This window comes from Phyllobates terribilis, unplaced genomic scaffold, assembly GCF_046119375.1.
Source record: "Phyllobates terribilis strain yellow unplaced genomic scaffold, ASM4611937v1 Scaffold_61__1_contigs__length_8056638, whole genome shotgun sequence".
NCBI classification, from domain to species: Eukaryota; Metazoa; Chordata; class Amphibia; order Anura; family Dendrobatidae; genus Phyllobates; species Phyllobates terribilis.
This window is the reverse complement of record NW_027362821.1, coordinates 3,482,264-3,495,359: the sequence shown is the minus strand read 5'-3', so window position 1 is coordinate 3,495,359 and position 13,096 is coordinate 3,482,264. Positions and strand designations below refer to the sequence as shown.

The 13,096-nt window shown below is 44.6% G+C and overlaps 1 pseudogene; it reads right to left on the bottom strand.

Moving 5' to 3' along the window:
- The window catches only part of LOC141192440 (uncharacterized), a 63,942-nt pseudogene extending 56,739 nt beyond the window's left edge, over positions 1 to 7,203 (bottom strand).
- Between the last annotated feature and the right edge of the window lie 5,893 nt (positions 7,204 to 13,096).

Below are 13,096 nucleotides of genomic sequence, written 5' to 3'. Positions count from 1 at the left end.
GCAATATCTGGGATCTGGAAAATGGAGTAGATAGCGCCAAGCCTGTTTGTGGTAGCCATCTTTTGAGCTGCCAGGTGACCATGAACAGTTTCCCCAATACATTGTGTCTGCAAACTATTCAAGCAAGATCTGCATTCAAATAGCTAAATGGCGCTCCTTCCCTTCTTAACCTGCCATGTGCCCAGATAGTAGTGTACAACCGTATATAGGGGATTGTGGGATTCAAGGAAAATAATTTGTAAGGTCCATTTGTTTCCTATTATCCTTTGAGAAGAATTCCAAAGTTATCACCAGATAAAGTGACACACGTCAGATTTGAAAAATGGGCCCAGATAGGAACACAAAACTGGCAGCAGGAAGGGGTTAAATCAGAGTATTTTGGGCACTAACTACTGAAGTCAAAAACTGACTATAGACAATAACACATCTACTGAAATGATCGAACTCAATAGTCTTCATCAGAGAAAAATGAGTAACTAGTGGTGAAACCTCTCTGGGGTAATTGGAGTATGGGGCTCGGTGGCTCTTGGGAATCTAAACTATCGTAAGGGTATGTGCACACGATGCAGAAATGCTCAGGATTTTTTCCTGAGCGTTTCTGCATCTCTCTGGCAGGAAAAAACGCATGCGGATTGTACATGCGGATTGTACATGCGGTTTCCTGCCAGGGACATGCGGAAATGAAGCGGTGTTCACTTTCATTTCCGCATGCGGGTTGACAAGCGCTTCCCAAGCGATTTTAGCATCACTTGGAAAGTGCTTGTCAACTTCACACTATATAAATCCATGCAACCGGCAACCGGCATGGATTTATATAGTGTGTGAATGTCAAAAAATAAATATATACTTTACCCTCTGATGGCCCCCAGTGTCCTGCTTCGCTTGGTCCGGCTACAGGCAGTGAAGACTGAAGGACCTGCCGACGTCAGCGTCACGTGACCCGTCACATGACTCTGACGTCAGCGAAGGTTCTTCTTCATTCAACCGCAAAGTGCCGGGAACCAAGCAGGAGCGCTGCGCGGGCTGTCAGAAGGTGAGAATATATATTTTTTATTTTATTCTTTTTTTTTAATGGTACCTGGGTCTGGATGCGAGTCCTCTCATCCACACCTGGGTACCATCCGCACATTAGACCGCATGAAAAGCGCATCAACATATACAGTGATGCGGATTCCATGCGGTCTAATGCAAGTCAATGGCGGCAAAAGAGCAGCGTTTCCACAAAATTAATTGACATGCTGCGGACTTTTGAGCGCAGCGTTTAAGCTGCGGAAAAATCCTCATCATGGGCACAGCACATGCGGATTTCAATTGGGGAACATTGCTGCCCTTCTACCATGCGTTTTTCATGCGTTTCCGCAACTGCAAAAACGCCGCGGAAACGCATTAAAAACGCATCGTGTGAACTCAGCCTAAGGGACAATATTTTCTGTCTGATGAGTTTCAAGAAGAAATATTAGACATTTAAAAATAACTTTTTATAATACTGCAGAGCTGAGGTGTCTTAAATTTAGATCTCGGGCATTTGGAAGAGACAATGGAGATCTATTTTTTAAAGACTACCAGGGAGTTACAGACTCACATAAGTGAGGCAGGCTGATGCAACCACAAATCAAACTTTCATACAGAATAAACCTATAAAAAAAAAAGACTTTTTTTATTCTATGTTACATCCCCAACAACAACGTATGTATGAGGGGAGAACTCCAACATTAAACCAGAATTGCACTCATTTATGGTGGACCATTGGAGCTACTATGAGTCCTGACCAGGAGAGTAGAGAAAGTATTAGCGCCCCCATTTCAGGAGAGATTGTGCAGTAATCTGAATTCCTTAGGATTGAAACATAATGGAATTTATGATGTGGAGTGAATCCATGAAACCAGGGCTGGAGCCAACACATCTCCTGCAGGCGTGAATAAATGTATATTACAGCCATCAGCCACGCACAGCTTAGAGATATATCATGGCACAGGTGTAATGTTTTTTGTGTAGTTGGCCGTCACTGCACATTTAATGTTGTAGATCATAAATGTGAAGTTTGGCCAGAAAGACTGGACCTGGTCTTGTAGGGACCATATGAGGACATTCAGCAGCACAGAAAGTTTTTGCATCGCCATATTTTGAGAGCTATAATTTTTCCATAGTTCGGCCAACAGAGTCATGTGATGGCTTGTTTTTTGCGGGACAAGTTGATGTTTTTATTGGTACCATTTTTGGGCACGTGACATTTTTTGATCGCTTTCTATTCCGATTTTTGGGAGGCAGAATAAACAAAAAACACCAATTCGGGAATTGTTTTATTGGAGTTCTTTTTATGCCGTTCCACGTGTGGAAAAATTTATAAGATCGCATTATTATTCGGGTCAGTACGTTTACAGCCGCACTACATTTATATTGTTTTTTAGGTTTTGGCGCTGTTACACAATAAAAATGATTTTTTTTTTGCATCGCTTTATTCTGAGAGCTATAACTTTTTTATTTTTCGTCTGATGGAGCTGTATGGCGGCTTTTTTATCGCGTTTTATTCCATTTTTTGTTTGGCAATATGATGATAAAGCACCGTTTTTTGCTTATTTTTTTTTCTTTTACGGTGTTCACTAAAGGGGTTAACTAGTGGGACAGCTTTATAGGTCAGGTCGTCTGGACGCTGAAATACCAAATATGTGTGCTTTTATTGTTTTGGTTTTTTTCATATATTATTTTTAATATATGTTGCAAAAATATATTTTTTAAATATATTTTTACAACAGGCTGATCGCAGTTATAAGACATAGCAGTGCAGGATCACTGCTATAACTAATAAACTGTCAGCTCTGCAGACACAAGTTACTTTGATCATGCACTGCGCATGATCAAACTAACTTGCTGGGGCTGGTGACCCGGATGTTGTCATGACCCGGATGTTGTGACCCCGCTGCTGTCCCTCTGCTCACTCGCTAAATGCTGCAATCACATCGATTGCAGCATTTAGGGGGTTAAAGTGCTGGGAGCGGTGCGGGCACTGCGTGCCGAGTGTCAGCTGTCAGAATCAGCTGACACGGGCGGAGATTGCACCCGCACAGCCTGTGTGCGGGTGCGATGGCCATGTAGTAATAATACGTACCTGGTCCATAAGGTCCAGGGCACAGGGACCTTAAGGACAATGTCAGAAAGGGGTTAACAGTTTTGTGTAGGGGAGAATGTTGTGGTCTAGAGGAAGAATGGTGATCACACGATTGTGATACGGTCGGACTACACCACCGATAAAGCAGCCACAGCCGGTGACTGAGATAAAACTGTGACTTCTCTGCATTTAGTGGTTACTACTCACCTGTGTAGTCATATGTAGGAATCTCCTCTTTACACCGCTCATCACCCCTCACATATGTCTCTGTAGTATTAATATGGGTCAGATCTTCACCCTGAAAACAAATATTGTAAAAGTCACAGACAGATGAGAAGTCACATCTATGATCAGCTCTAATCCTGCCATCTCCACCGTTCTCATTACACAAGTATAAAACATATAATCAGGGCCGGCTCCAGGTTTTTCTGGGCCCCGGGGGAAAGAGTCTCAGTGGGCCCCTTTAATACATACCACGATTCATGATGCACAGATACCGCAGAGAAATATATATATAGTACAATGCCGAAGATTTCACTTCTTACATTACATGAGTGATATCTATTGTAAATTCCACAATAGCTCAGAAAACAGTGAATCTCTCCACACAGTATACTGGCCCCCATAAAATGCTCCATACAGGATACTGGCCCCCATATAACGCTCCATACAGGATACTGACCCCCATATAACGCTCCATACAGAATACTGGCCCCCATAAAATGCTCCATACAGAATACTGGCCCCATATAAAGCTCTATAAGGAATACTGGCCCCCATATAACACTCCATACAGAATACTGGTCCCCATATAACGCTCCATACGGAATACTGGCGCCCATATAACCCTCCATACAGGATACTGGCCCCCATATAACGCTCCATACAGAATACTGGCCCCCATATAATGCTCCATACAGAATACTGGCCCCCATAAAATGCTCTATACAGAATTCTGGCCCCCATATAAAGCTCCATACGGAATACTGGTCCCCATATAACGCTCCATACGGAATACTGGCGCCCATATAACCCTCCATACAGGTACTGGTCCCCATATAACGCTCCATACAGAATACTGGCCCCCATACAACGCTCCATACAGGATACTGGCCCCCATATAACGCTCCATACAGGATACTGGCCCCTATATAACGCTCCATACAGAATACTGGCCCCCATACAACGCTCCATACAGGATACTGGCCCCCATATAACGCTCCATACAGGATACTGGCCCCTATATAACGCTCCATACAGAATACTGGCCCCCATATAATGCTCCATACTGGCCCCCATAAAATGCTCCATACAGAATACTGGCCCCCATGAAACGCTCCATGCAGGATACTGGCCCCCATATAACGCTCCATACAGAATACTGGCCCCGATATAACACTCCATGCAGGCTGTTCCCCCCATATAATGCCCCACGCAGGCCGTTCCCCCCACATAATTCCCCATGTAGAATGTCACCCCCCCCTTATAATACCCCATGCAGGATGTCACACAGACCCCCTCCCTTACAATGCCCCATGCAAGATGTCATACACCCCCCCTCCCTTATAATGCCCCATGCAGGATGTCATACACCCCCCTCCCTTATAATGCCCCATGCAGGATGTCACACCCCCTCTCCCTTATAATGCCCCATGCAGGATGTCACCCCCCCTCGCTTACAATGCCCCATGCAGGATGTCAGACCCCCCCTCCCTTATAATGTTCCATGCAGGATGTCACACACCCCTCTCGCTTATAATGCCCCATGCAGGATGTCACACACACCCCCTCTCTTATAATGCCCCATGCATGCTGTCACAACCCCCCTCCCTTATAATGCCCCATGCAGGATGTCACACACACCCACCTCACCCCCCCCATATAATGCCCCATGTAGGATGTCACACACACCCACCTCACCCCCCCATATAATGCCCCATGCAGGATGTCAGACCCCCCCACCTCACCCCCCCCACATAATGCCCCATGCAGGATGTCAGACCCCCCCATTTCACCCCCCCCCCACATAATGCCCCATGCAGGACGTCACACACCCCCACCTCACCCCCCCATATAATGCCCCATGCAGGATGTCACACACCCCCACCTCACCCTCCCCATATAATGCCCCATGCAGGATGTCACCCCCCCACCTCACCCCCCCCATATAATGCCCCATGCAGGATGTCACACACCCCCACCTCACCCTCCCCATATAATGCCCCATGCAGGATGTCACACACACCCACCTCACCCCCCCATATAATGCCCCATGCAGGATGTCACACAGCCCCACCTCACCCCCCTATATATTGCCCCATGTAGGATGTCACACACCCCCACCTCACCCCCCCATATAATGCCCCATGCAGGATGTCACACACCCCCACCACACCCCCCCATATAATGCCTCATGCAGGTTGTCACACACCCCCACCTCACCCCCCCCCACATAATGCCCCATGCAGGATGTCACACACCCCCACCTCACCCTCCTCATATAATGCCCCATGCAGGATGTCACACACACCCACCTCAGTCCCCCATATAATGCCCCATGCAGGATGTCACACACCCCCACCTCACCCCCCCATATAATGCCCCATGCAGGATGTCACACACCCCCACCTCACCCTCCCCATATAATGCCCCATGCAGGATGTCACACACCCCCACCTCACCCTCCCCATATAATGCCCCATGCAGGATGTCACACACCCCCACCTCACCCCCCTCCCTTATACTGCCACAGGCCTCCATTCAATTAAAAAAAAAAATCAAATACACACCTCACTCCTCACCTGCGGCCGCTGCTTCGGACTCCAGTGTCAGCGGCCTCATCCCGCTCTGCGCTGTGACTGCGCAGGAGAGAGTGCGGTGTAAAGATGTCACCGGGCCCTCTGACCTGAGACATCACCGCGCCCTCTGACCTGAGACGCCACAGTGCAGCAGCTGCGGAGGATGCAGGAGCTGCTGCGGAGGCAAGGGGAGGGGTAAGTATTGTGCCGGGGCCCTGAGCAAGCGGGGGGAGAGCAGGCGCTGACACCGTTCTCCTCCGTTCACGGCTCCCATAGGGCAGCGGGGAGCCCGACGGCGAGTGGGTCCCTCCGCCTGCTCAGGGCCCCGGCATTTGCCTGGGTGTGCTGGGTGCTGACGCCGGCCCTGCATATAATACTGGTGGATAAAACAAGACTGAGCACAAGACCTTCACAGCCGTCTACACATCATAGGGGAGATCTCATGACACCTTCTCTCCATCTACCTGATGATCCTGAGGAACATTGGGATCTTCTTGTTTACAGTCCTGTGGAAGAAGAGGACGGGGACATCTCTCTGGTGTTGTCCTCTTAATGGATAGATCTGGAGGAAACACATACAGGGACTGAATTCATTCTTTACATACAGATAATTATAGGCCGTGTGTATTTAGTCCTGTCTATTACCTGGAGATGTGAGGGGCTGGGGAACCTCCATCATGATGTCTTTGTACAGATTTTTGTGTCCCTCTAAATACTCCCACTCCTCCATAGAGAAATAGATGGTGACGTCCTGACACCTTATAGGAACCTGACACATACAATAATAATGTCATCACTGCAATCCCTTCATAGCGTTACTGTATAATGTCCCAGCAGTGTCACCTCTCCAGTCAGTAGCTCAATCATCTTGTAGGTGAGTTCTAGGATCTTCTGGTCATTGATGACCTCATGTATCAGGGGGTGAGATGGAGGTCCTGTGATTGGGCTCAGGGGTCTCGCCCACTCCTCAGACACAGGGTCCTGACAGCGCTCACTAGAGGTCTTCTTCACTACTGTGTAATCCTGATTATGGAGACACACATTAATAAATCTCCCTCCAGACATTTCCAGAGTCCTCACCTCTCCAGTTCTGTCCATCTGTTATTCCCATAGATAAGAATGATGTAATGTGACGTCATCAGAATCTCTCACCTCTCCAGTAAGCCGGAAGAGGATCTCTAGGGTGAGGTGTAATATTTTCTCTGCCATCTTGTCCTTATCCATATCCAGTTTTGATGGGTCCATAAGGAAAATTCTCTTATATAGAAGATTGTCACTAAGCAGATCGAATATTGTAGAGACCTGAATGAAAAGAAGATAAGTAGATGTAACATCATAAAAATCCTGTTTAATAATACAATTACTGGAGATAATTAGGGAAACATATGAGGAGATTTATTATTTTACACTATTTAGTTTTCTTCTTTATATCTGCTAATAAAACAAATATATTTTAGAACACAGCCAACAAGCAGTTTCTTCCTCGGAGTCTGCAGCTGAACACGTTTCTTATAGACTCATCTTCCTTATTGCTAATTGTCATCTCATTTACGGACACTGGAATCGGCATTAGCAATACTGCAGGAGATATTCATTACACGTGACATGAGAAATAACTACTTCATGATGATGACGACATCTTCATCTTCTACTACGGCTCCAGAAACATATTTGGCCAGAGTCCGTCACTGACTACATCACCACCGGCCGTCTATATGAATGTTTCCCGTCTTCCCCAGACTGTAATCTTCTATCACGTTAGATCTCATGTCTGATTCACACACAGAAGTTTGATGTATTTAGAAAACCTTTTTTGTTTACACAAATATTGCGGACAGAAATTATTTGATACCAAAGTCTCCATGTACAGTTTTTTATGGGGTTTATTTCTGGCCTTAGGCTTTCCTATATTACAAGAAAAACACCAGAAAAAAAGCAGAAATTAAAATTTTTCAAAAGAAAATTGGCACCAACAATTTTTATAAAAAGAAAAAACAAGCAAACAGCATAAGACAAATTTTGTTATTTTCTAACACATTAAACATTTGTTTTAAAATAATTAAATCCTTTGAGCAGCAGAACATAGATGTTCACCGAAGTGATGGCACAGGTACGGCTGCTACACCAACCCTGGCAGTTTAACCACTTGCTGCTGTCAAAAGCAAACATGGCATCTCGGAAGGTGTGACAGAGTTCAGCTGAATGCCCCTCCTCCCCCAAGTACTCGATAGTATAAGGCTGCCTAGTTACTATGATACTTAAATACCTAATAATGGTGTCTTAACCTGCAATGTACGAAAGTCTATTAGGCCGGGACAGAGGCAGCGTCAAATGAGTTACATTTTAAAGCCCCCATATACATTAGACTAAAGTTGCATGTAATGAATTGGGGGTTGGCTGACTATATAATGTATTTGGGGGCCTCGCGACAGATGATGTCAGGGCAGAGAAGGATCTGGCATCCTCAATTTTGGAGGCTAATTGTTTGTTTTTCCTGTAGATAATCCTCCGCTAGAGGAGTCTGGAGGTGACTCTCTCATACAGACCCCAAGAAAGCTGGAATATTTGTGTGTATGGGGGAGTCGGGAAAAATAGCCATCTGCCAAATGACCGTTCAGCCAACACTTATCACATGTATGGGGCTGTTAAGTACACTACTCAAAAATGTAAAGGGAACACTTAAACATCACAATGTAACTCCAAGTCAATCACACTTCTGTGAAATCAACCTGTCCAGTTATGAAGCAACACTGATTGTGAATCAATTTCTCCTGCTGTTGTGTAAATGGAACAGACAACTGGTAGAAATGATAGGCAATTAGCAAGATACCCCCAATAAAGGAGTGGTTCTGCAAAACATTTCTCTGTTCTCATCCTTTTTGGCTGTTTTGGTCACTTTTGCATTTTATCATTGCTCTCACCCCTAGAGGTACAGTAGCATGAGGCGGTGTCTACAACCCACAGAAGTTGCTCATGTAGTGCAGCTCATCCAGGATGGCACATTAATGAGAGCTGTGGCAAGAAGGGTAACTGTGTGTCAGCACAGTGTCCAAAGCATGGAGCATATACTGTACCAGGAGACAGGTCAGTACACGAGGAGATGTGGAGGGGGCCGTAGGAGGGCAACAACCCAGCATCAGGACCGCTACCTCCTCCTTTGTGCAAGGAGGAACAGGAGGAGCAGTGGAAGATCCCTGCAAAATGACCTTCAACAGGCCACTAACATTTGTCAGCTCAAACTGTCAGAAACAGATTCCATGAGGGTGGTATGAAGGCTTGAAGTCCACAAGTAGGTGTTGTGCTTATAGTACAACATGGTAAAGGGTCATTGGCATTTGCCAGAGAACACCAAGATTGGCAGATTCCACATTGACGTCTTGTGTTCTTCACGGATGAGAGCAGGTTCACACTGCACACATGTGACAGACGTGACAGAGTCTGGAGATGCTGTGGAGAACGTTCTCCAGCATGACCGGTTTGGCAGTGAGTCAATAATGGTGTGGGGAAGCATTTCCTTGTAGGGCCACACAGCCTTCTATGTGCTCGCCAGAGGTAGCCTGACTGCCATTAGTTACCGAGATGAGATCCTCAGACCCCTTGTGAGACCATATGCTGGTCCGGTTGGCCCTGGATTCCTCCTAATGCAGGACAATGCCAGACCTCATGTGGCTGGAGTGTGTCAGCAGTTCCTGCATGATGAAGGCATTGATGCTTTGGAATGGCCTGTCCATTCCCCAGACCTGAATCCAATCGAGCACATCTGAGACATCATGTCTTGTTCCATCCACCAATGCCGCATTGCAACACAGACTTTAATTTGGTGGAGTCATATTTCCCGACTCTGAAGACCGTATGCTGCCACTGTACTTGGCAGGCCCAGTCCAGATGGTATGGAGATAAATGAAGGAGACCAAAGTCCAAAAATAAACTTTACTTTACTTAACAAGAACTTGATGACAAGTATATATATCAGATAACAGGCACAACACTTTATGAATGTTTCTCCTGAATTATGCAGTCAAGAACTTTATGGTTACATGTGGCGTTACATAACTTTTGTTAAAAGCTACAACAGTATAGCAAGCCATTATGGGAAGGTCCATCATCCCTGTGAGGACCATACAGGTTGAGATGTGTCGTTACAGCCCTTGTTTGTCTAAGATAAGGAATCCTTCCTTAATTCCCTTTACTCACAGTGGCATGTAAAGGTTGAAACATCCATGGTCAAAATTACAAAACGGAAAATGGGCCGATGCAAAAGTTTGGACACCCTGATTGGTTAGTACCTAGTAGCACCACCTTTTGCAAGCATCACAGCTTGTAAACGCTTTTTGTAACCAGACAAGAGGTTTTAAATTCTTGTTTGAGGGATTTTCATCCATTCTTCCTTGGAAAATTCTTCCAGTTTTGTGAGATTCCTGGGTCGTCTTGCATGCACTGCTATTTTGACGTCTAGCCACAGATTTTCAATGATGTTCAGATCAGAGGACTGCAAGGGCCATTGTAAAACCTTCATCTTGTGCCTTTGAGGTTGTCTATTGTGGATTTTGAAATGTGTTTAGAATCCATTATCCATTTGAAGAAGCCATCCTCTTTTCAACATCAGCTTTTTTTACAGATGGTGTTATTGCATTAAGAATTTGTTGAAACTTCATTGAATCCATTCTTCTCTCTACCCATGAAATAATCCCATGCCATTGGCTGCAACACAACCCTAAAGCATGATTGATCCACCTCCAGGCTTAATGGTTGGCAAGGTGTTCTTTTCTTGAAATTCTGTGCCCTTTTTTCTCCACATATACCTTTGATCATTGTGGCCAAAGAGTTTTATTTTAACCTCATCAGTCCACAGAACATGTTTCCAAAATGCATCAGGCTTATTTAGATGTTGTTTTGCATACTTCTGACACAGAATTTTATGGTGAGGACTCAGGAGAGGTTTTCTTCTGATGACTCTTTCATGAAGGCCATATTTGAGCAGGTGTCTCTGAACAGTTGAAAAATGTGCAACAACTAAAGAATCTTCTATATCTTTCTGAAGGTCTTTTGCAGTAAAGGGGGGTTTCTGATTTGCCTCTCCAGCAATCCTACGAGCAGCTCTCACTGAAATTTAGCTTGGTCTTCCTTGCTGTTGCTGTTAACTGCCATTTCTTAATTACATTTCGAACTGAGGAAAGAGTGTAAAGATAAGTGTCCTAAAATATGTATGCACATATATATATATATATATATATATTAGACCAAAAGTTTGGACACACCTTCTCATTTAAAGATTTTCCGTATTTTCATGACTATGCTATGAAAATTGTACATTCACACTGAAGGCATCAAAACTATGAATTAACACATGTGGAATTATATACTTAACAAAAAAGTGTGAAACAACTGAAAATATGTCTTATATTCTAGGTTCTTCAAAGTAGCCACCCTTTGCTTTGATGACTGCTTTGCACCCTCTTGGCATTCTCTTGATGAGCTTCAAGAGGTAGTCACCAGAAATGGTCTTCCAACAATCTTGAAGGAGTGCCCAGATGTGCTTAGCACTTGTTTGCCCTGTTGCCTTCACTCTGCGGTCCAGCTCACCCCAATCCATCTCGATTGGGTTCAGGTCTGGTGACTGTGGAGGCCAGGTCATCTGGCGTAGCACCCCATCACTCTCCTTCTTGGTCAAATAGCCCTTACACAGCCTGGAGGTGTGTTTGGGGTCATTGTCTGTTGAAAAATGAATGATGGTCCAACTAAACGCAAACCGGATGGAAGAGCATGCCGCTGCAAGATGCTGTGGTAGCCATGCTGGTTCAGTATTCCTTCAATTTTGAATAAATCTCCAACAGTGTCACCAGCAAAGCACCCCCACACCATCACACCTCCTCCTCCATGCCTCACGGTGGGAACCAGGCATGTAGAGTCCATCCATTCACCTTTTCTGCATCGCACAAACACACGGTGGTTGGAACCAAAGATCTCAAATTTGAACTCATCAGACCAAAGCACAGATTTCCACTGGTCTAATGTCCATTCCTTGTGTTCTTTAGCCCAAACAAGTCTCTTCTGCTTGTTGCCTGTCCTTAGCAGTGGTTTCCTAGCAGCTATTTTACCATGAAGGCCTGCTGCACAAAGTCTCCTCTTAACAGTTGTTGAAGAGGTGTGTCTGCTGCTAGAACTCTGTGTGGCATTGACCTGGTCTCTAACCTGAGCTGCTGTTAACCTGCGATTTCTGAGGCTGGTGACTCGGATAAACTTATCCTCAGAAGCAGAGGTGACTCTTGGTCTTCCTTTCCTGGGGCGGTCCTCATGTGAGCCAGTTTCTTTGTAGCGCTTGATGGTTTTTGCAACTGCACTTGGGGACACTTTCAAAGTTTGCCCAATTTTTCACACTGACTGACCTTCATTTCTTAAAGTAATGATGGCCAATCGTTTTTCTTTACTTAGCTGCTTTTTTCTTGCCATAATACAAATTCTAACAGTCTATTCAGTAGGACTATCAGCTGTGTATCCACCAGACTTCTGCACAACACAACTGATGGTCCCAACCCCATTTATAAGGCAAGAAATCCCACTTATTAAACCTGACAGTGCACACCTGTGAAGTGAAAACCATTTCCGGTGACTACCTCTTGAAGATCATCAAGAGAATGCCAAGAGTGTGCAAAGCAGTCATGAAAGCAAAAGGTGGGTACTTTGAAGAACCTAGAATATAAGACATATTTTCAGTTGTTTCACACTTTTTTGTTAAGTATATAATTCCACATGTGTTAATTCATAGTTTTGATGCCTTCAGTGTGAATGTACAATTTTCATAGTCATGAAAATACAGAAAAATATTTAAATGAGAAGGTGTGTCCAAACTTTTGGTCTGTACTGTATGTTTTTTCATACTACCATGTATGCGAATTCATATATATACACAGGTGCATCTCACTAGAATATCATCAAAAAGTCAATTTATTTCAGTTCTTCAATAAAAAAAAAAGGAAACTCATTATATAGAGTCATTACAAACAGGGTGATCTATTTCAATTGTTTAGTTCTGTTAATGTTGATGATTATGGCTTAAAGCCAATGAAAACACAAAAATAGTCATTATCTCAGAAAATTAGAATAATTAACAAAAAAACATCTGCAAAGGCTTCCTAAGCATTTAAAAAGGTCCCTTAGTCTGTTTCAGTAGGCTCCACAATCATGGGGAAAA